This window comes from Carettochelys insculpta, chromosome 10 (assembly GCF_033958435.1).
Source record: "Carettochelys insculpta isolate YL-2023 chromosome 10, ASM3395843v1, whole genome shotgun sequence".
NCBI classification, from domain to species: domain Eukaryota; kingdom Metazoa; phylum Chordata; order Testudines; family Carettochelyidae; genus Carettochelys; species Carettochelys insculpta.
In genome coordinates, this window is record NC_134146.1 from 51822262 (window position 1) to 51844870 (window position 22609).

The following is a 22609-nucleotide window of genomic DNA, read 5'->3' on the forward strand; positions in this document are numbered from 1 at the left end:
GTCACTGTAGGGGCTCATCTGCATACTTGGCTTAATTAATTCTTGACTTTCCCCCCCGCGCCACTCTCTGATTTGCTCACCTTGATAATTTTTTTCTGATTTGTCCTCCTTGATTACTGTTTTTGATTCTCTGTGCCTTAAATATTGAATCTGTTCTGGTATGGCTATGGTCTGAAGAAGTGGGTCTGTCCCACGGAAGCTCACCTAATAAATGATTTTGCTAGTCTTTAAAATGCTACTTGACTGCTTTTTCTTTTGATAGTGTATAGACTAGCATGGCTCCCTCTCTGTTACTAGTCAGGAAAGAGATTTTGGAGTCATCATGGATAGTTCTCTGAAAACATCCACACAGTGTGCAGCAGCAGTCAAAAAAACAAGATGTTAGGAATCATTAAAAAAGTGATAGAGAATAAGACAGAGAATATCTTATTGCTCTTATTGGGTACAGATGTGGTCACCTCATCTCTCAAGAGATATACTGACATTAAAAATGGTTCAGAAAGGGACAACTAAAATGATTAGGGGTTTGGAGCGAGTCCCTGATGAAGAGAGATTAAAGAGACTTGCAGGACTCTTCAGCTTAGAAAAGAGGCAATTAAGGGGGGATATGATAGAGGTATATACAATTATGAGTGGTGTGGAGAAAGTGAACAAGGAAAACTTATTTGCTTGTTCCCTTAATATAAGAAATAGGGGACACCAAATTAAATTAATGAGCAGCAGGTTTAAAACAAATAAAGGAAAATTCTTTACACAGCACACAGTCAACCTGCGGAACTCCTTTCCAGGGGAGGCTCTGAAGGCTTAGGACTATGACAGGGTTTAAAAAAGAGCTACGTAAACCCATGGAGGTTAGTCCATTAATGGCTATTAGCAAGGATGGGTAAGGAATGGTGTCCCTGACATCTGTTTGTCAGAGACTGGAGGTGGATGGCTGGAGAGAGATTGCTACCTGTTCAGTTCACTCCCTCTGGAGCACATGGTATTGGCTACTGTCAGCACACATGATGCTGGGTTGGATGGACCTTTGGTCTGACCCACCATGGCTGCTCTTATATTCTGGGTTTCTAGAATCACAGTTCTTTCACATAAGAATTTGCAGCCCAATAAAAGGCTATCAGAGAGCTTTGCTATGGCACATCTCATACAATAGAATAACTAACCTCTGTACCTCCATCTTAATTTCCTTCTGTCTTTTTCCAGAAGTGCAAACTACTTCAAGTCCAACTACTGTAGGCACCTCTCCATCAGGTAATGTGGTTCCCTCAGATCTTTCTCAGCCTTCTTCATACATCCTGGTGGGCTGTGAAACTGGGGGCTGGTTTCACATGAGGTTACACATAATGTAGGAGCTGGGAGAGAGAGTGGGTCATTTGGAAGAATAGTGCCCATTTTCCCCTCGTGGAGATTTTTAAGTTGGTGGTGGGTTCGTGGTTCTCATTAACCGGTGCTGAGATCATATGCTGCTAGATTCCACAGTAGTGCAAGGAACAAGCCCTCTTTCAGAGACCCCTCCACCCTATACAATAAGCACCACAACTGATGAAAGTGCCACAGGTAAATCTGTGAGGAGGCTTGCTGGGATCAAATACCCCTCTTTGCTCACAGAAGAGCACTTGTGGGGTGAAGGCCATTCAGCCCGTGTGTTGTAAATATACATTACAGCTACTGCTGTTTGAATACAGGACATGTTGTCCTTGTTTTATAAATCAAAGATCTCACACAAGATCATTTGTAATCCAATGCAAAACTGTACAATAGTCATCCTATTCCACTCTTCTTAAAACAGAATGACCAGCATTTTAAAGGTAATTATTTTGCATGTTTTGTCAGGAAACCCCCCAACCATGTCAAGTCCATCTACAGTGGAACCCTGTCAGACAGGTAAACTGGATTCCTCATTACTGGACAAATCTGTTTCCCATTCTTAAGTGGAGGGCAGGAGAGAAATCAGTGTCTGAATGTAAAGTAACTTTAAATTTTTGTAACAGTTTGAAAACTTGGCATTTTCATTTTGGAAAGGCAGGTTTGCAATGCAAACCAGTTTTTCAAGTGGTGTTACTCTGTCGGTACTACTCAAATCCTGTTCACATCATGAATGATAGAATGACTTGTAGCTCTAGCTAGCTGTGGAAATACTCCAGATTTGTTCGAGCTATTGATTCTTACTGGAAGACAATCTGGGGCTACTGCTCCAGAGTTTGGGGTCAAAATGAACAGAGAAAATTTGTGCAAACTTTTCTCTGAAGCATTTAATCAAATTTTATATGCTTCAATTGACTAAGTCCCTTCTGGGTTTGGCTCCAGTTTAGAACCAAACTAAAGGGTTACAGGTGAGTCTAGAGGATTCACCCTGTAGAAAGAGTATCATTAAACAATAGTTTGATTGATCTGGCCTCTATTTTCTATGATATACAGTTTGAAATATCCATGGTGTATTTCCAGAAGGTTCCACACAACCAAAATGCTATTTTCACTTTTCCATGTGTTCAGAGATCACACTGCTGGGTGTGGTGTAGCAATGTGAATAGTTTGAGGATTAGTACCATAACTGGATTGGTTGTAAGAGGAAGTGATCTCTTCTGGTCAGACCAGGATACAAACCACCCAGTAATCTTGCAAAAATATTGTGGGATGCCACTGAGCCGTGTGCTCCTCGGTTAGCCGATCAATGACAAAACGAGCTGATATTCTTGGGAGCTTCCTATCTGCAGATCTGCATAAACAGAAATAAACATTACATGCCTCTGACCACTCCCAGATTCATCCCAATGATTGCTAATCCAGGCTGTGTCTACACGTGCCCCAAACTTCGAAATGGCCATGCAAATGGCCATTTCGAAGTTTACTAATGAAGCGCTGAAATGCATATTCAGCGCTTCATTAGCATGCGGGCGGCAGCCGCGCTTCGAAATTGACGCTCCTTGCCGCCGCGCGGCGCGTCCAGACGGGGCTCCTTTTCGAAAGGATGCTGCCTACTTCGAAGTCCCCTTATTCCCATCTGCTCATGGGAATAAGGGGACTTCGAAGTAGGCAGCATCCTTTCGAAAAGGAGCCCCGTCTGGACGCGCCGCGCGGCGGCAAGGAGAGTCAATTTCGAAGCGCGGCTGCCGCCCGCATGCTAATGAAGCGCTGAATATGCATTTCAGCGCTTCATTAGTAAACTTCGAAATGGCCATTTGCATGGCCATTTCGAAGTTTGGGGCACGTGTAGACACAGCCCCAGTGAGTGCAGGGCTCAGACCTTGTCCCCCATCAAAGAGGGAAAATGAGTGTGGTAAGTCTTAGCCTGGTATGTACATCCCCAGATCAAGACCCAAATCAGAGAGGATGATTTTTCTGAGTTGCAAGGGAGCCTCATAGATGACTTCTAGATACCATACAATGGCACATAGGAATGTAACAGCTTTCCTGACCCCAACCATTCTGTACTGGTTGACACTATTCAGGTTAGAATACAAGAGACGAGAGCAGAAAGCATACGCACACATGGTGTGCTCAGTGGAGCGCAAATGACAGCGTGGCAGAAAAGTCAGAGAGATTTTCATAGCATTAATCCACATGAATTCCTTTTAAGGCCGTGGCACCTGCAGTGCCTCAGGGGACCCGCATTATAACACGTTTGACGGCGCAGTTCACCACTTCATGGGAAACTGCACATACACCCTCTCCAAAGTCTGCAATGACTCGACGGGACTTCCACCTTTTCACGTCTCCACCACCAACGAGCATAGGGGCTCCAACACCAAAGTTTCCTACGTCAAGTCAGTGCACGTGGACGTCTATGGAAATCAGATTTCCTTGCTGAAGAACAGGGAAGTGAATGTAAGTGAAAGGGGATGTGAAAGCAGTAGCCTAGTCCCCTGACATTCCGATCTGAGATCATTAAAAACCAAGACGTTTGATTGGACACAGAGGTCACCCAATAGTCGTTTTCTCATTGGTTGCATGGGCGTCTTGGAATTAACATTCCACTAAATAGACTTGCGTCTGGCAGTTGAAATTAGCTTTGTGTGACCCAACTGCCATATTAGTGTGAAGGAGAACCTTTCTGCCGGTGATGCCATTCAACAGCCTGTTTGCAGAGTAGGCCCTGGGAATGGAGGGGGTACCTGTTGGTGACCAGATTTCCCCCACCTGATGTGCAGGTGAACGGCACCAGAAGGAACCTTCCTGTGGTGATTGAAAAGAAGATCCTGGTGCAGATCAGCGGTGGCTATGTGCTTTTGACAACCGACTTCGGACTGTGGGTCCGATTTGACGGCAATCACTATGCGGAGGTGTCTGTGCCCTGTGACTACGAGGGCCAGCTCTGTGGCCTCTGTGGTGAGTATCCCTGCTCTTGAGAACTTTCATATCCTGGGATCAGGAGCCTTGTAAGGACTCGGGAAACACAGCGATTGGTTGGATGGTTTCCACCCTATTACGCAAGCGTGAACGAGTCCATCTTGCTGGGACAGGAAATGAGAGGCTTGGGGAAAATGAACTAATTTTATTCACATACACAGTGATCATAATTTAAAAGAAGCCCGTTGTTCAGGAGTTAACTCAAAGGTCAAAACTGACAACTGCAGATTTCACTCTTAAGAGAAAGGGACTCTCAAGTTCAGAACATCAGCCGAATTATTTTCCTCCTGCCTACCCCAGGTGCTCTGTCCAAGGTCCTTCCCTTGTGTTTTCTGTGTGTGCCTTCCCTTTTTGAATGGGGCTGTCCAGCCCGACCTGTGCTTTTCATTTCTTGAAACTTGAAAAGGATAGTAAAACTGCCAAGCCCTTCTTGCGGGTGTGGACAGTTTTCCCAGGGGCTGGTCCCCACCTGCTCTCGGCTTTTCTGTTCTGCTGCGTTGTTCCTTGGACTGGGACGTGCCTCCTGAGCGAGCACTGTGGTAATTACTGTCTGAGCACAGGCTTGGCACCTCTCATCGCCGGGCCTTCTGTTTAGAGCTGCTCTTTGTTGTCCACCTGCAGAAGAAGGTGTGTCCGCTGCTAGACAAAGCGTTAAAAACATCCCCCAGGGAACAGGCCTAAAGCAGTGCAGGGAATGGACTCGATAACTGAGCACAGGCTCAGTCTCCACAGTTATTTGGCATCCTTTGCTTGTACCCAACCTCTGAAATTAAATTGCAGGAGTACACTGTGTTGTGAGATTTCTGGTTCTCCGAGGAGGCGGAGAGATTAATAATTCCCAGCAGGATGACCTTTCCTTTGGTGCTTTTCCTATTTCCAATCTCTTCCCCACTTGGCTTTTAAGCCTCAGAGATAAGAAGGCCTGAGTGCAATGGGGAGGCTTCGTTCCTCTTCTCTTGTAACCCATTTACCTGAGTGTCTGTGTGATGGGACACCATCGGTACTCCAAACTAGGTCCTCCAAGAACAGGCCTGCTTAGCAATTACATTGTGATACTGCCCTGCACATATTCTACGAGTTTTCTCTTTTTGTAGGTAATTACAATGGGGATCCAAAGGACGACAACAGAAAGCCGAATGGCAGCATTGCCGGAGACTCCACAGAGCTTGGGGAGAGCTGGCTAGTGGCAGAGAATAACACCATGTAGGTAGAGAAGGAAGCACGGGGGGGAGTGTAAGGAGGAATCTCTCGAAATGCATGCTGCACAGGCTGCCAGAGCCTGGCCACCGACCCATGACTCCCCACATGGTGACCTGCAAGGGCTGAGAACATCTCTGATCCTCTCCAGTGCACCCAGGAATCCCCTTTCCAGCTGACCACAGGCAGGGAGAGAGTGTTTGTTAAATCTGCCACCTGACTTCTGCGGTTGGCTCTCTCCCAGTGCAGGAACACCAGCTGCCAGGGCGGGAGATCCCATAAGTCCCGTTCAGGAACCAGACAGAGCCGCTGGTTCCTGCAAAGGAGGGTTGCTCCTGTCTCCGTTCAACTCCTGAGTGATGGAGCACCCAGAGTGGCCAGCGCAGGAAAGGAAGCCCCGTGCTGTGTTAGGAGCTGGTAGGGGTGGGGGGGCTGAGGCAATCACTTCACTGAGTCTGGCCTCCGCTCTGTGGCTGTGAAGAAGAAGGGCCTGCAGTGCAGAGATGACAACGTCCTTTGCCCAACCGTCCCCAGAGGTAAAAGAACAGACGTCCAAAGAGTTTCTTTCCTTTGCCAGATGCTCTCCTGATCAAGTCCGGGTCTGTGACCCCCAGGTGGAGAGTGAAGCGAGGAAGAACACGGCCTGCGGCATGATCACCGACCCCAACGGTAGTGTGGCATTGGCTGAGTCCTGGGCCAAATGGTTGAAATCGCTCCCAGTTGCAGCATGCGCTTGCTGCACCTGCGTCGTGTTCCCTGGAGCCTGGTGCTCTGAGTCCCCATTCTAACGTGTGTACTTCCCCACCCCCGCCAACCTCCCGCGAGTGAGACCATATTTGCCTGTGCAGACTATGGGACATGCTGTAAAATCAGTCATAGTCAAGTGAGTTCAGTGGCACTCCATCAGAACGGTACAGTACAAACATTCAACTTAACATCAGATTAACTGAGTCCCACTTAGACATTTCCTCCTCCAAAGACAGGGAAAGAGCGGGATGCCTCAGATACCTACCAGAGTGTGCTAGCTACCCGAGCCCAGCTACCTGTACCCCAAGAACCAGTGTGTCTGCTTTGAGCTTCATTGTACGTGTCCGATCAATGGAAGATGAAGGTCGAAGCCAGGCAGAGCCACGTCTCATCGGTGTTTGGGTGTATTCAGCTCCAGGGTTTGCTCTGACTCGTCACAGACTCCTTGCCAGGACAGGGGACGGGTAGTGGTGCCGCTCAGCTTCTTTCATCTCGTCTGTCTGTGACTCTGTATCTGTCTTGACTTTCGTAGGTATCTTCAAGGACTGTCATGCCCAAGTCACTCCAGAGCGATTCTTGGAAAACTGTGTTTATGACATGTGCCACACTGACGAGCCGACGGTGTCCTTGTGCGGTGGGCTGCAGGCTTATGCTGAGTCCTGCACAAATGCCGGGATCTGCAGAGAATGGAGAAACAGCACTTTGTGCCGTGAGTGCTCTGACTGACATCTCTTCATTTCTGCAAGCCACCTGCTTTGAATGCAGGAAAGTCTAGACAAACCAGAGCTTCCTGTATCATCCTCTGGCAAGGACTTTCCCACACTGTAATGCTTTGAGGATGCTCTCTCTTTTTTCTTGCCCCAAGTCTGCTCCAGTTCTACATTAGACCTGCAGAGTTTTGTACAATGTTCAGAATGACTCTGACTCACAGCACCTGAGTCTCACTAAGTCTGTCTTTATTGCTGTGATGGAAGAGCACCTCAGAGGCTGGAATTGTCCCTTTTTCCACGGGGCAACTTCAGTCTGGGGACCTGGCCTGCTAGCTACTTTAGCCACGACCAACTCGCGTGAAACCTACCCCCATGTGCAGAGCTTTCTGACGGCCCTCTGCTGGTCTGGGACAAAGAGGGGAAGTTCCAATAGCACTGATTTGGGATCTTTTCCTTTCAGTGATGTGGGTTTCTCTCTTCCCTTGCAGCAATCTCCTGTCCCGCTGGAAGCCGGTACAAAAGCTGTGGGAGCAGGTGTCCTTCCAGCTGCATGAGGCCCTCTCTAATTAGCCCTTGCAGCTCCTTGCCCGTGGAAGGCTGCTTCTGTGAGGATGGCTATGTCCTGAGCGGAGACACCTGTGTGCCGCAGAGCAGCTGCGGCTGTGTGGATGGAAACGACCACTATCACCAGGCGAGTTCCTTCGATGCAGCAATCCCCAGGTCCTTTCTGTGTGATTGTGACCGAGAGTAAGTGATGAACAGAGAGTCCCTGCATCTGTGCTCAAGTCAGTGGGTTGCGTGGATGTCACCGTTCGTGTCGATGGCGAGGAGGCCGAGCTCTTCTCAAAAGGAGATCTCAGAGTGCTCGGCAAAGAAGATCAGTCACATCATCCCCAATGTACAGAGGGTTAATCTGAGGCATTATGCAGTTACGGGATTTGCGTAGGCTCACCTCCAGGCCAGTGCTAAGACCTGAAAGCAGGACTCCTGAGTCCCAAACCCTGACACCGTCCCCGGGCCACATTCTCCCACTGCGTAGGCCGTTCGTGGCATGGCGATTATGAAAGACACGTAACTGTTCCATACTCTTTTGATTATCCACTCGGGTGTGTGGCAAAGCTCAGGACACGCCACGGGGGTCCTACTCAGCTAGACAGTTCCTGAATGCCTCGGAGACTGTGACAATCCACACTGCCTCTTGCCTTTTTCTGCAGGCCAGGCTCACAGCTTACTGAGCCACCCTCATCACTGGCACCGTCAAAGCACTGGGGTGAAAACCTTCCCTAATCCTGCCCCCAATTTCCAGGAGCAGATGTTCTGATATGTGGGGAAAGTTGGGAGGAACCCCAGGGCCACACAACACTCGAGGTTTCTGGCCCAGGGGCCCCATATAATGGGAACGGATGGGCTATTTCCCCTGGTCCCATTACAGCAGCCTTTTTTCCTGAGCCTCTTGAGCAAATTCTCCCCTGGTATCTTCCCCCCTGCCACGTCATCAAATCTCCTTCAGCACCACCTCTTCTTCCTTGGCTCCGCAGCAAGGCACTTCCTCCTCTTGCTCCTTCACTCAACTCCTTTCCCCTCCTTACCTGAAGGGAAACCTTTGAAAAGAGCCCAGCAGGCCTTAAGTGTTTGCAGGTACCTGATTAGCCTGCTGCTTCTGGATAGCTCTTACGTAGCCTCAAGGGCCTGCCTTGATTATGTGGCAGCCCTCTCTGGCAGTTTATCCCAGCTGCCGGTATGTCTGTCCTCCACCCAACTGTTGTAGCCAGCTGCCCTGGCTCTGCCACAGGCGACGCTGCTTCAGTGACGTTATGCTCTTAATCTTTCACGTGCCTCTCCTTTCTCTAACAGCTGGGTGAAAGCTGGTTCACGCACGACACCTGCACGGAGCGCTGCACCTGTAACAGCACTAACAACATCACCTGCATATCCTGGGCGTGCACACAGCTGGAGACTTGCAGTGTGCAAGATGGGGTGCTGGGCTGTCACTTGCTGGGTGAGTTTTCCCTAAAATAGCTTCCAACTCTGAGCTGAGCCGTTAGACCCTCCAGGTCCGCAAGGGCTCTCTCCGCATTCCTGACCCCTGTGTGATCCCACAGGAAGGAGCTGACTCCCGAGTCTTGCCAGAGTCAGAGACATTCAAAATGTGATTCCTTATCTGTCAACCCCGGAGCTCCCCCAGCTGCAGTGGGAATGGAGCTGGCATAGGATCACTGTGGTTTCTCTTGAGTGGGAGACGCAAATCACGCCCTGCATTGTCCACTGCCACAAATGAAAACAACGACCTCCAAGGGGTCGATTGAGGAAAATATGGGTAGGCAAAGACACATTTTAAAATGGCAGGAGTCTAAAGTGGTGCAGCCCCCCCGCACTGGCAGACTGGAAACTGTGCAGCTTCGTGCATGAGCCTCTCTAGTTTGAGCTGTCGCCTCAGGTCTGTAGAGGACACTGGTTCCTTCTCTTTGTGAGTAGTCTAGGTGCGACTGCATGGGACGGTGAACCGCCCCCACCAGGTGTGTGGGTTACAGAGGCACTCAGGGCTGCCCTCTGGTAATAAGCGCAATGCACGGAGCCAACACCAGCAGTAACATTTCCTCGCTTTGCTGACAGAGCTACCAGTTTGCAGATATTATAAAAACCAGGGGTCTCTGAAGATGACCTGTCCATGGACCCTGGTCACTCTGTGTTTCGAGAATCAGAATTCTTGCACAGAAGAATTTCCGGCCTAAGAAAAGGCCATTTGAGAATTCTGCTATGGCACATGTCATACAAGAAACTCACTAACCTCTAGCTCCATCTTGGTTTCCTTCTGTCTTTTTTCAAAAGCGACAACTACTTCAAGCCCAGCTACCACAGGCACCACTCCACCAGGTAAGAAACGTTGTTCCCACAAAGTCTTTTCTTCTCCCCTTCAGAGTTCATGACGGGCTGTGAAACTGGAGGCTGGTTTCACACAGGGTTTTTCACAGAATTTGGCAGCTGGGAGGCAGGGGAAGGAGTCACTTGGAAGAATGGTCCCCCTTGGCCACCTACCCCTCTTCCCCGTGTATGTTACTGAAGCTAACGCAGGGTTCCTCCTTCTCGCTAACCGACGCTGAGATCATCTCTTGTTAGGGTCCACAACAGTACCAGGAACAAGCCCTCCTTCAGACACCACTCCGCCCTACACAATTGGCACCACAACAGAAGGAAGTACCACAGGTAAATCTGTGCAGAGAGGTGTTGAGAATATATCCCTGTGTTGGCTGACACAAGATTGTTGTGTGGGGAGAAGGCCATTCAGGCTGTGTGCTGTCAGGAGACAGCAGAGCTATTGTGGTTTGGATACAGGCCAAACACTCTGTATTTCAAACTTCAACGTTCTCACACAGGATCATTTGCAATGTAGTGCAAAATTTGGTCCTGTTCCACTCTTCACAGAAGAGAATGACCAATCCCTTAATGGTAACTCCTTTGTATATTTTGGCAGAAAAAGCCTCAACCACAAGAAGTCCAGCTACTGAGGGACCCTGTCAGACAGGTAACTTGGGTTCCTCGTGATTGGAACAATGTCCTTGCCTTTGTTAATGGGGATGAGAAGTTGGTGCCTGAATGCAGATTAGGTTTAGACTGGAGACTCGAAACCCGAACATTAGCTTCACCGCATACCAATCCCGCAGGTCGTGCTCTCTGTTGCTACAACCGAATGCCTTTGGCCTTGCAGATTAAATATTGACTGGTAATCTCACCAGGTGTGCAACGAGTGCTGGTTTCTTTGCGCTTCTGAATCCTGCAGAGGGGACAGCTTGGGGCTAGAGGACTGTTAGGGATCGGACTGGACAGCATGTGCCTTTCTCGGAACCATTTAACCCCATGTTACTGGCTTCGGTTAGCTGAGCACTTAAGGACAGCTTAAAAAACCCATGACGTATTTCCACAGGAGATCCTGCTACACGCTTTCAGTTTGATAGATAACACAACTAAGTGCAGCAGAGCAACATGAACCATTTGAGGATTAGTATCAGGCCTGGAGCGGTCATAAAAGTGGTCTCTTCTGGCGAGAGCAGGATACAGGCAGTCAAGGCATCTTGTTACAATATCTTGGGCCACCACTGCCTAAGACTGGAGCCTTGTGCTAGTCACCAAGGAGTTCAAGTCTTCAATTATGTTGATATTCATGGAAGTCTCCTCTCTGCAGATCTGTGTTGGCAGAAATGAACATGACGTGCCTGTGACCAGTCACTCCCCGCTTTGTCCCATGGCCTGCTACCCCTGTCAATGCAGGGCTCAGATCTTTTCTCCCATCAGAGAGGGACAAATGAGTTTAGTGGGTCTCAGCCTGATTTTCACATGTCTGGATCATGACCCAAATCAGAGAGGAGGATGAGTTTCCAGAGTTGCCAGGGAGCCTCACAGTGACTTCCAGTTACTGCAGAATGGCACACAGGGATGTGGCAGCCTTCCTGGCTCCTCCCACTCTGTTCTGAGGAGTTCTCAAAAGGCATGAGCAGGAAGGGGACGACAGCATGGTTTGCTCAGTGGAGCGCAAGTGACAGCATGGCAGTAAAGCAGTGATTATTAGCATGAGACTAACCCACATTTCTTCGTTTTAAGGCCGTGGCACCTGCAGTGCCTCAGGGGACCCGCATTATAACACGTTTGACGGCGCAGTTCACCACTTCATGGGAAACTGCACATACACCCTCTCCAAAGTCTGCAACGACTCGACGGGACTTCCACCTTTTCACGTCTCCACCACCAACGAGCATAGGGGCTCCAACACCAAAGTTTCCTACGTCAAGTCAGTGCACGTGGACGTCTATGGAAATCAGATTTCCTTGCTGAAGAACAGGGAAGTGAATGTAAGTGAAAGGGGATGTGAAAGCAGTAGCCTAGTCCCCTGACATTCCGATCTGAGATCATTAAAAACCAAGACGTTTGATTGGACACAGAGGTCCCCCAATAGTCGTTTTCTCATTGGTTGCATGGGCGTCTTGGAATTAACATTCCACTAAATAGACTTGCGTCTGGCAGTTGAAATTAGCTTTGTGTGACCCAACTGCCATATTAGTGTGAAGGAGAACCTTTCTGCCGGTGATGCCATTCAACAGCCTGTTTGCAGAGTAGGCCCTGGGAATGGAGGGGGTACCTGTTGGTGACCAGATTTCCCCCACCTGATGTGCAGGTGAACGGCACCAGAAGGAACCTTCCTGTGGTGATTGAAAAGAAGATCCTGGTGCAGATCAGCGGTGGCTATGTGCTTTTGACAACCGACTTCGGACTGTGGGTCCGATTTGACGGCAATCACTATGCGGAGGTGTCTGTGCCCTGTGACTACGAGGGCCAGCTCTGTGGCCTCTGTGGTGAGTATCCCTGCTCTTGAGAACTTTCATATCCTGGGATCAGGAGCCTTGTAAGGACTCGGGAAGCACAGCGATTGGTTGGATGGTTTCCACCCTATTACGCAAGCGTGAACGAGTCCATCTTGCTGGGACATGAAATGAGAGGCCTGGGGAAAATGAACTAATTTTATTCACATACACAGTGATCATAATTTAAAAGAAGCCCGTTGTTCAGGAGTTAACTCAAAGGTCAAAACTGACAACTGCAGATTTCGCTCTTAAGAGAAAGGGACTCTCAAGTTCAGAACATCAGCCGAATTATTTTCCTCCTGCCTACCCCAGGTGCTCTGTCCAAGGTCCCTCCCTTGTGTTTTCTGTGTGTGCCTTCCCTTTTTGAATGGGGCTGTCCAGCCCGACCTGTGCTTTTCATTTCTTGAAACTTGAAAAGGATAGTAAAACTGCCAAGCCCTTCTTGCGGGTGTGGACAGTTTTCCCAGGGGCTGGTCCCCACCTGCTCTCGGCTTTTCTGTTCTGCTGCGTTGTTCCTTGGACTGGGACGTGCCTCCTGAGCGAGCACTGTGGTAATTACTGTCTGAGCACAGGCTTGGCACCTCTCATCGCCGGGCCTTCTGTTTAGAGCTGCTCTTTGTTGTCCACCTGCAGAAGAAGGTGTGTCCGCTGCTAGACAAAGCGTTAAAAACATCCCCCAGGGAACAGGCCTAAAGCAGTGCAGGGAATGGACTCGATAACTGAGCACAGGCTCAGTCTCCACAGTTATTTGGCATCCTTTGCTTGTACCCAGCCTCTGAAATTAAATTGCAGGAGTACACTGTGTTGTGAGATTTCTGGTTCTCCGAGGAGGCGGAGAGATTAATAATTCCCAGCAGGATGACCTTTCCTTTGGTGCTTTTCCTATTTCCAATCTCTTCCCCACTTGGCTTTTAAGCCTCAGAGATAAGAAGGCCTGAGTGCAATGGGGAGGCTTCGTTCCTCTTCTCTTGTAACCCATTTACCTGAGTGTCTGTGTGATGGGACACCATCGGTACTCCAAACTAGGTCCTCCAAGAACAGGCCTGCTTAGCAATTACATTGTGATACTGCCCTGCACATATTCTACGAGTTTTCTCTTTTTGTAGGTAATTACAATGGGGATCCAAAGGACGACAACAGAAAGCCGAATGGCAGCATTGCCGGAGACTCCACAGAGCTTGGGGAGAGCTGGCTAGTGGCAGAGAATAACACCATGTAGGTAGAGAAGGAAGCACGGGGGGGAGTGTAAGGAGGAATCTCTCGAAATGCATGCTGCACAGGCTGCCAGAGCCTGGCCACCGACCCATGACTCCCCACATGGTGACCTGCAAGGGCTGAGAACATCTCTGATCCTCTCCAGTGCACCCAGGAATCCCCTTTCCAGCTGACCACAGGCAGGGAGAGAGTGTTTGTTAAATCTGTCACCTGACTTCTGCGGTTGGCTCTCTCCCAGTGCAGGAACACCAGCTGCCAGGGCGGGAGATCCCATAAGTCCCGTTCAGGAACCAGACAGAGCCGCTGGTTCCTGCAAAGGAGGGTTGCTCCTGTCTCCGTTCAACTCCTGAGTGATGGAGCACCCAGAGTGGCCAGCGCAGGAAAGGAAGCCCCGTGCTGTGTTAGGAGCTGGTAGGGGTGGGGGGGCTGAGGCAATCACTTCACTGAGTCTGGCCTCCGCTCTGTGGCTGTGAAGAAGAAGGGCCTGCAGTGCAGAGATGACAACGTCCTTTGCCCAACCGTCCCCAGAGGTAAAAGAACAGACGTCCAAAGAGTTTCTTTCCTTTGCCAGATGCTCTCCTGATCAAGTCCGGGTCTGTGACCCCCAGGTGGAGAGTGAAGCGAGGAAGGAGACGGCCTGCGGCATGATCACCGACCCCAACGGTAGTGTGGCATTGGCTGAGTCCTGGGCCTACTGGTTGAAATCGCTCCCAGTTGCAGCATGCGCTTGCTGCACCTGCGTCGTGTTCCCTGGAGCCTGCTGCTCTGAGTCCCCATTCTAACGTGTGTACTTCCCCGCCCCCGCCAACCTCCCGCGAGTGAGACCATATTTGCCTGTGCAGACTATGGGACATGCTGTAAAATCAGTCATAGTCAAGTGAGTTCAGTGGCACTCCATCAGAACGGTACAGTACAAACATTCAACTTAACATCAGATTAACTGAGTCCCACTTAGACATTTCCTCCTCCAAAGACAGGGAAAGAGCGGGATGCCTCAGATACCTACCAGAGTGTGCTAGCTACCCGAGCCCAGCTACCTGTACCCCAAGAACCAGTGTGTCTGCTTTGAGCTTCATTGTACGTGTCCGATCAATGGAAGATGAAGGTCGAAGCCAGGCAGAGCCACGTCTCATCGGTGTTTGGGTGTATTCAGCTCCAGGGTTTGCTCTGACTCGTCACAGACTCCTTGCCAGGACAGGGGACGGGTAGTGGTGCCGCTCAGCTTCTTTCATCTCGTCTGTCTGTGACTCTGTATCTGTCTTGACTTTCGTAGGTATCTTCAAGGACTGTCATGCCCAAGTCACTCCAGAGCGATTCTTGGAAAACTGTGTTTATGACATGTGCCACACTGACGAGCCGACGGTGTCCTTGTGCGGTGGGCTGCAGGCTTATGCTGAGTCCTGCACAAATGCCGGGATCTGCAGAGAATGGAGAAACAGCACTTTGTGCCGTGAGTGCTCTGACTGACATCTCTTCATTTCTGCAAGCCACCTGCTTTGAATGCAGGAAAGTCTAGACAAACCAGAGCTTCCTGTATCATCCTCTGGCAAGGACTTTCCCACACTGTAATGCTTTGAGGATGCTCTCTCTTTTTTCTTGCCCCAAGTCTGCTCCAGTTCTACATTAGACCTGCAGAGTTTTGTACAATGTTCAGAATGACTCTGACTCACAGCACCTGAGTCTCACTAAGTCTGTCTTTATTGCTGTGATGGAAGAGCACCTCAGAGGCTGGAATTGTCCCTTTTTCCACGGGGCAACTTCAGTCTGGGGACCTGGCCTGCTAGCTACTTTAGCCACGACCAACTCGCGTGAAACCTACCCCCATGTGCAGAGCTTTCTGACGGCCCTCTGCTGGTCTGGGACAAAGAGGGGAAGTTCCAATAGCACTGATTTGGGATCTTTTCCTTTCAGTGATGTGGGTTTCTCTCTTCCCTTGCAGCAATCTCCTGTCCCGCTGGAAGCCGGTACAAAAGCTGTGGGAGCAGGTGTCCTTCCAGCTGCATGAGGCCCTCTCTAATTAGCCCTTGCAGCTCCTTGCCCGTGGAAGGCTGCTTCTGTGAGGATGGCTATGTCCTGAGCGGAGACACCTGTGTGCCGCAGAGCAGCTGCGGCTGTGTGGATGGAAACGACCACTATCACCAGGCGAGTTCCTTCGATGCAGCAATCCCCAGGTCCTTTCTGTGTGATTGTGACCGAGAGTAAGTGATGAACAGAGAGTCCCTGCATCTGTGCTCAAGTCAGTGGGTTGCGTGGATGTCACCGTTCGTGTCGATGGCGAGGAGGCCGAGCTCTTCTCAAAAGGAGATCTCAGAGTGCTCGGCAAAGAAGATCAGTCACATCATCCCCAATGTACAGAGGGTTAATCTGAGGCATTATGCAGTTACGGGATTTGCGTAGGCTCACCTCCAGGCCAGTGCTAAGACCTGAAAGCAGGACTCCTGAGTCCCAAACCCTGACACCGTCCCCGGGCCACATTCTCCCACTGCGTAGGCCGTTCGTGGCATGGCGATTATGAAAGACACGTAACTGTTCCATACTCTTTTGATTATCCACTCGGGTGTGTGGCAAAGCTCAGGACACGCCACGGGGGTCCTACTCAGCTAGACAGTTCCTGAATGCCTCGGAGACTGTGACAATCCACACTGCCTCTTGCCTTTTTCTGCAGGCCAGGCTCACAGCTTACTGAGCCACCCTCATCACTGGCACCGTCAAAGCATTGGGGTGAAAACCTTCCCTAATCCTGCCCCCAATTTCCAGGAGCAGATGTTCTGATATGTGGGGAAAGTTGGGAGGAACCCCAGGGCCACACAACACTCGAGGTTTCTGGCCCAGGGGCCCCATATAATGGGAACGGATGGGCTATTTCCCCTGGTCCCACTACAGCAGCCTTTTTTCCTGAGCCTCTTGAGCAAATTCTCCCCTGGTATCTTCCCCCCTGCCACGTCATCAAATCTCCTTCAGCACCACCTCTTCTTCCTTGGCTCCGCAGCAAGGCACTTCCTCCTCTTGCTCCTTCACTCAACTCCTTTCCCCTCCTTACCTGAAGGGAAACCTTTGAAAAGAGCCCAGCAGGCCTTAAGTGTTTGCAGGTACCTGATTAGCCTGCTGCTTCTGGATAGCTCTTACGTAGCCTCAAGGGCCTGCCTTGATTATGTGGCAGCCCTCTCTGGCAGTTTATCCCAGCTGCCGGTATGTCTGTCCTCCACCCAACTGTTGTAGCCAGCTGCCCTGGCTCTGCCACAGGCGACGCTGCTTCAGTGACGTTATGCTCTTAATCTTTCACGTGCCTCTCCTTTCTCTAACAGCTGGGTGAAAGCTGGTTCACGCACGACACCTGCACGGAGCGCTGCACCTGTAACAGCACTAACAACATCACCTGCATATCCTGGGCGTGCACACAGCTGGAGACTTGCAGTGTGCAAGATGGGGTGCTGGGCTGTCACTTGCTGGGTGAGTTTTCCCTAAAATAGCTTCCAACTCTGAGCTGAGCCGTTAGACCCTCCAGGTCCGCAAGGGCTCTCTCCGCATTCCTGACCCCTGTGTGATCCCACAGGAAGGAGCTGACTCCCGAGTCTTGCCAGAGTCAGAGACATTCAAAATGTGATTCCTTATCTGTCAACCCCGGAGCTCCCCCAGCTGCAGTGGGAATGGAGCTGGCATAGGATCACTGTGGTTTCTCTTGAGTGGGAGACGCAAATCACGCCCTGCATTGTCCACTGCCACAAATGAAAACAACGACCTCCAAGGGGTCGATTGAGGAAAATATGGGTAGGCAAAGACACATTTTAAAATGGCAGGAGTCTAAAGTGGTGCAGCCCCCCCGCACTGGCAGACTGGAAACTGTGCAGCTTCGTGCATGAGCCTCTCTAGTTTGAGCTGTCGCCTCAGGTCTGTAGAGGACACTGGTTCCTTCTCTTTGTGAGTAGTCTAGGTGCGACTGCATGGGACGGTGAACCGCCCCCACCAGGTGTGTGGGTTACAGAGGCACTCAGGGCTGCCCTCTGGTAATAAGCGCAATGCACGGAGCCAACACCAGCAGTAACATTTCCTCGCTTTGCTGACAGAGCTACCAGTTTGCAGATATTATAAAAACCAGGGGTCTCTGAAGATGACCTGTCCATGGACCCTGGTCACTCTGTGTTTCGAGAATCAGAATTCTTGCACAGAAGAATTTCCGGCCTAAGAAAAGGCCGTTTGAGAATTCTGCTATGGCACATGTCATACAAGAAACTCACTAACCTCTAGCTCCATCTTGGTTTCCTTCTGTCTTTTTTCAAAAGCGACAACTACTTCAAGCCCAGCTACCACAGGCACCACTCCACCAGGTAAGAAACGTTGTTCCCACAAAGTCTTTTCTTCTCCCCTTCAGAGTTCATGACGGGCTGTGAAACTGGAGGCTGGTTTCACACAGGGTTTTTCACAGAATTTGGCAGCTGGGAGGCAGGGGAAGGAGTCACTTGGAAGAATGGTCCCCCTTGGCCACCTACCCCTCTTCCCCGTGTATGTTACTGAAGCTAACGCAGGGTTCCTCCTTCTCGCTAACCGACGCTGAGATCATCTCTTGTTAGGGTCCACAACAGTACCAGGAACAAGCCCTCCTTCAGACACCACTCCGCCCTACACAATAAGCACCACAACAGAAGGAAGTACCACAGGTAAATCTGTGCAGAGAGGTGTTGAGAATATATCCCTGTGCTGGCTGACACAAGATTGTTGTGTGGGGAGAAGGCCATTCAGGCTGTGTGTTGTCAGGAGACAGCAGAGCTATTGTGGTTTGGATACAGGCCAAACACTCTGTGTTTCACACTTCAACGTTCTCACACAGGATCATTTGCAATGTAGTGCAAAATTTGGTCCTGTTCCACTCTTCACAGAAGAGAATGACCAATCCCTTAATGGTAACTCCTTTGTATATTTTGGCAGAAAAAGCCTCAACCACAAGAAGTCCAGCTACTGAGGGACCCTGTCAGACAGGTAACTTGGGTTCCTCGTGATTGGAACAATGTCCTTGCCTTTGTTAATGGGGATGAGAAGTTGGTGCCTGAATGCAGATTAGGTTTAGACTGGAGACTCGAAACCCGAACATTAGCTTCACCGCAGACCAATCCCGCAGGTCGTGCTCTCTGTTGCTACAACCGAATGCCTTTGGCCTTGCAGATTAAATATTGACTGGTAATCTCACCAGGTGTGCAACGAGTGCTGGTTTCTTTGCGCTTCTGAATCCTGCAGAGGGGACAGCTTGGGGCTAGAGGACTGTTAGGGATCGGACTGGACGGCATGTGCCTTTCTCGGAACCATTTAACCCCATGTTACTGGCTTCGGTTAGCTGAGCACTTAAGGACAGCTTAAAAAACCCATGACGTATTTCCACAGGAGATCCTGCTACACGCTTTCAGTTTGATAGATAACACAACTAAGTGCAGCAGAGCAACATGAACCATTTGAGGATTAGTATCAGGCCTGGAGCGGTCATAAAAGTGGTCTCTTCTGGCGAGAGCAGGATACAGGCAGTCAAGGCATCTTGTTACAATATCTTGGGCCACCACTGCCTAAGACTGGAGCCTTGTGCTAGTCACCAAGGAGTTCAAGTCTTCAATTATGTTGATATTCATGGAAGTCTCCTCTCTGCAGATCTGTGTTGGCAGAAATGAACATGACGTGCCTGTGACCAGTCACTCCCCGCTTTGTCCCATGGCCTGCTACCCCTGTCAATGCAGGGCTCAGATCTTTTCTCCCATCAGAGAGGGACAAATGAGTTTAGTGGGTCTCAGCCTGATTTTCACATGTCTGGATCATGACCCAAATCAGAGAGGAGGATGAGTTTCCAGAGTTGCCAGGGAGCCTCACAGTGACTTCCAGTTACTGCAGAATGGCACACAGGGATGTGGCAGCCTTCCTGGCTCCTCCCACTCTGTTCTGAGGAGTTCTCAAAAGGCATGAGCAGGAAGGGGACGACAGCATGGTTTGCTCAGTGGAGCGCAAGTGACAGCATGGCAGTAAAGCAGTGATTATTAGCATGAGACTAACCCACATTTCTTCGTTTTAAGGCCGTGGCACCTGCAGTGCCTCAGGGGACCCGCATTATAACACGTTTGACGGCGCAGTTCACCACTTCATGGGAAACTGCACATACACCCTCTCCAAAGTCTGCAACGACTCGACGGGACTTCCACCTTTTCACGTCTCCACCACCAACGAGCATAGGGGCTCCAACACCAAAGTTTCCTACGTCAAGTCAGTGCACGTGGACGTCTATGGAAATCAGATTTCCTTGCTGAAGAACAGGGAAGTGAATGTAAGTGAAAGGGGATGTGAAAGCAGTAGCCTAGTCCCCTGACATTCCGATCTGAGATCATTAAAAACCAAGACGTTTGATTGGACACAGAGGTCACCCAATAGTCGTTTTCTCATTGGTTGCATGGGCGTCTTGGAATTAACAGTCCACTAAATAGACTTGCGCCTGGCAGTTGAAATTAGCTTTGTGTGACCCAACTGCCATATTAGTGTGAAGGAGAACCTTTCTGCCGGTGATGCCATTCAACAGCCTGTTTGCAGAGTAGGCCCTGGGAATGGAGGGGGTACCTGTTGGTGACCAGATTTCCCCCACCTGATGTGCAGGTGAACGGCACCAGAAGGAACCTTCCTGTGGTGATTGAAAACAAGATCCTGGTGCAGATCAGCGGTGGCTATGTGCTTTTGACAACCGACTTCGGACTGTGGGTCAGATTTGACGGCAATCACTATGCGGAGGTGTCTGTGCCCTGTGACTACGAGGGCCAGCTCTGTGGCCTCTGTGGTGAGTATCCCTGCTCTTGAGAACTTTCATATCCTGGGATCAGGAGCCTTGTAAGGACTCGGGAAGCACAGCGATTGGTTGGATGGTTTCCACCCTATTACGCAAGCGTGAACGAGTCCATCTTGCTGGGACAGGAAATGAGAGGCCTGGGGAAAATGAACTAATTTTATTCACATACACAGTGATCGTAATTTAAAAGAAGCCCGTTGTTCAGGAGTTAACTCAAAGGTCAAAACTGACAACTGCAGATTTCGCTCTTAAGAGAAAGGGACTCTCAAGTTCAGAACATCAGCCGAATTATTTTCCTCCTGCCTACCGCAGGTGCTCTGTCCAAGGTCCCTCCCTTGTGTTTTCTGTGTGTGCCTTCCCTTTTTGAATGGGGCTGTCCAGCCCGACCTGTGCTTTTCATTTCTTGAAACTTGAAAAGGATAGTAAAACTGCCAAGCCCTTCTTGCGGGTGTGGACAGTTTTCCCAGGGGCTGGTCCCCACCTGCTCTCGGCTTTTCTGTTCTGCTGCGTTGTTCCTTGGACTGGGACGTGCCTCCTGAGCGAGCACTGTGGTAATTACTGTCTGAGCACAGGCTTGGCACCTCTCATCGCCGGGCCTTCTGTTTAGAGCTGCTCTTTGTTGTCCACCTGCAGAAGAAGGTGTGTCCGCTGCTAGACAAAGCGTTAAAAACATCCCCCAGGGAACAGGCCTAAAGCAGTGCAGGGAATGGACTCGATAAATGAGCACAGGCTCAGTCTCCACAGTTATTTGGCATCCTTTGCTTGTACCCAACCTCTGAAATTAAATTGCAGGAGTACACTGTGTTGTGAGATTTCTGGTTCTCCGAGGAGGCGGAGAGATTAATAATTCCCAGCAGGATGACCTTTCCTTTGGTGCTTTTCCTATTTCCAATCTCTTCCCCACTTGGCTTTTAAGCCTCAGAGATAAGAAGGCCTGAGTGCAATGGGGAGGCTTCGTTCCTCTTCTCTTGTAACCCATTTACCTGAGTGTCTGTGTGATGGGACACCATCGGTACTCCAAACTAGGTCCTCCAAGAACAGGCCTGCTTAGCAATTACATTGTGATACTGCCCTGCACATATTCTACGAGTTTTCTCTTTTTGTAGGTAATTACAATGGGGATCCAAAGGACGACAACAGAAAGCCGAATGGCAGCATTGCCGGAGACTCCACAGAGCTTGGGGAGAGCTGGCTAGTGGCAGAGAATAACACCATGTAGGTAGAGAAGGAAGCACGGGGGGGAGTGTAAGGAGGAATCTCTCGAAATGCATGCTGCACGGGCTGCCAGAGCCTGGCCACCGACCCATGACTCCCCACATGGTGACCTGCAAGGGCTGAGAACATCTCTGATCCTCTCCAGTGCACCCCGGAATCCCCTTTCCAGCTGACCACAGGCAGGGAGAGAGTGTTTGTTAAATCTGCCACCTGACTTTTGCGGTTGGCTCTCTCCCAGTGCAGGAACACCAGCTGCCAGGGCGGGAGATCCCATAAGTCCCGTTCAGGAACCAGACAGAGCCGCTGGTTCCTGCAAAGGAGGGTTGCTCCTGTCTCCGTTCAACTCCTGAGTGATGGAGCACCCAGAGTGGCCAGCGCAGGAAAGGAAGCCCCGTGCTGTGTTAGGAGCTGGTAGGGGTGGGGGGGCTGAGGCAATCACTTCACTGAGTCTGGCCTCCGCTCTGTGGCTGTGAAGAAGAAGGGCCTGCAGTGCAGAGATGACAACGTCCTTTGCCCAACCGTCCCCAGAGGTAAAAGAACAGACGTCCAAAGAGTTTCTTTCCTTTGCCAGATGCTCTCCTGATCAAGTCCGGGTCTGTGACCCCCAGGTGGAGAGTGAAGCGAGGAAGAACACGGCCTGCGGCATGATCACCGACCCCAACGGTAGTGTGGCATTGGCTGAGTCCTGGGCCTACTGGTTGAAATCGCTCCCAGTTGCAGCATGCGCTTGCTGCACCTGCGTCGTGTTCCCTGGAGCCTGCTGCTCTGAGTCCCCATTCTAACGTGTGTACTTGCCCGCCCCCGCCAACCTCCCACGAGTGAGACCATATTTGCCTGTGCAGACTATGGGACATGCTGTAAAATCAGTCATAGTCAAGTGAGTTCAGTGGCACTCCATCAGAACGGTACAGTACAAACATTCAACTTAACATCAGATTAACTGAGTCCCACTTAGACATTTCCTCCTCCAAAGACAGGGAAAGAGCGGGATGCCTCAGATACCTACCAGAGTGTGCTAG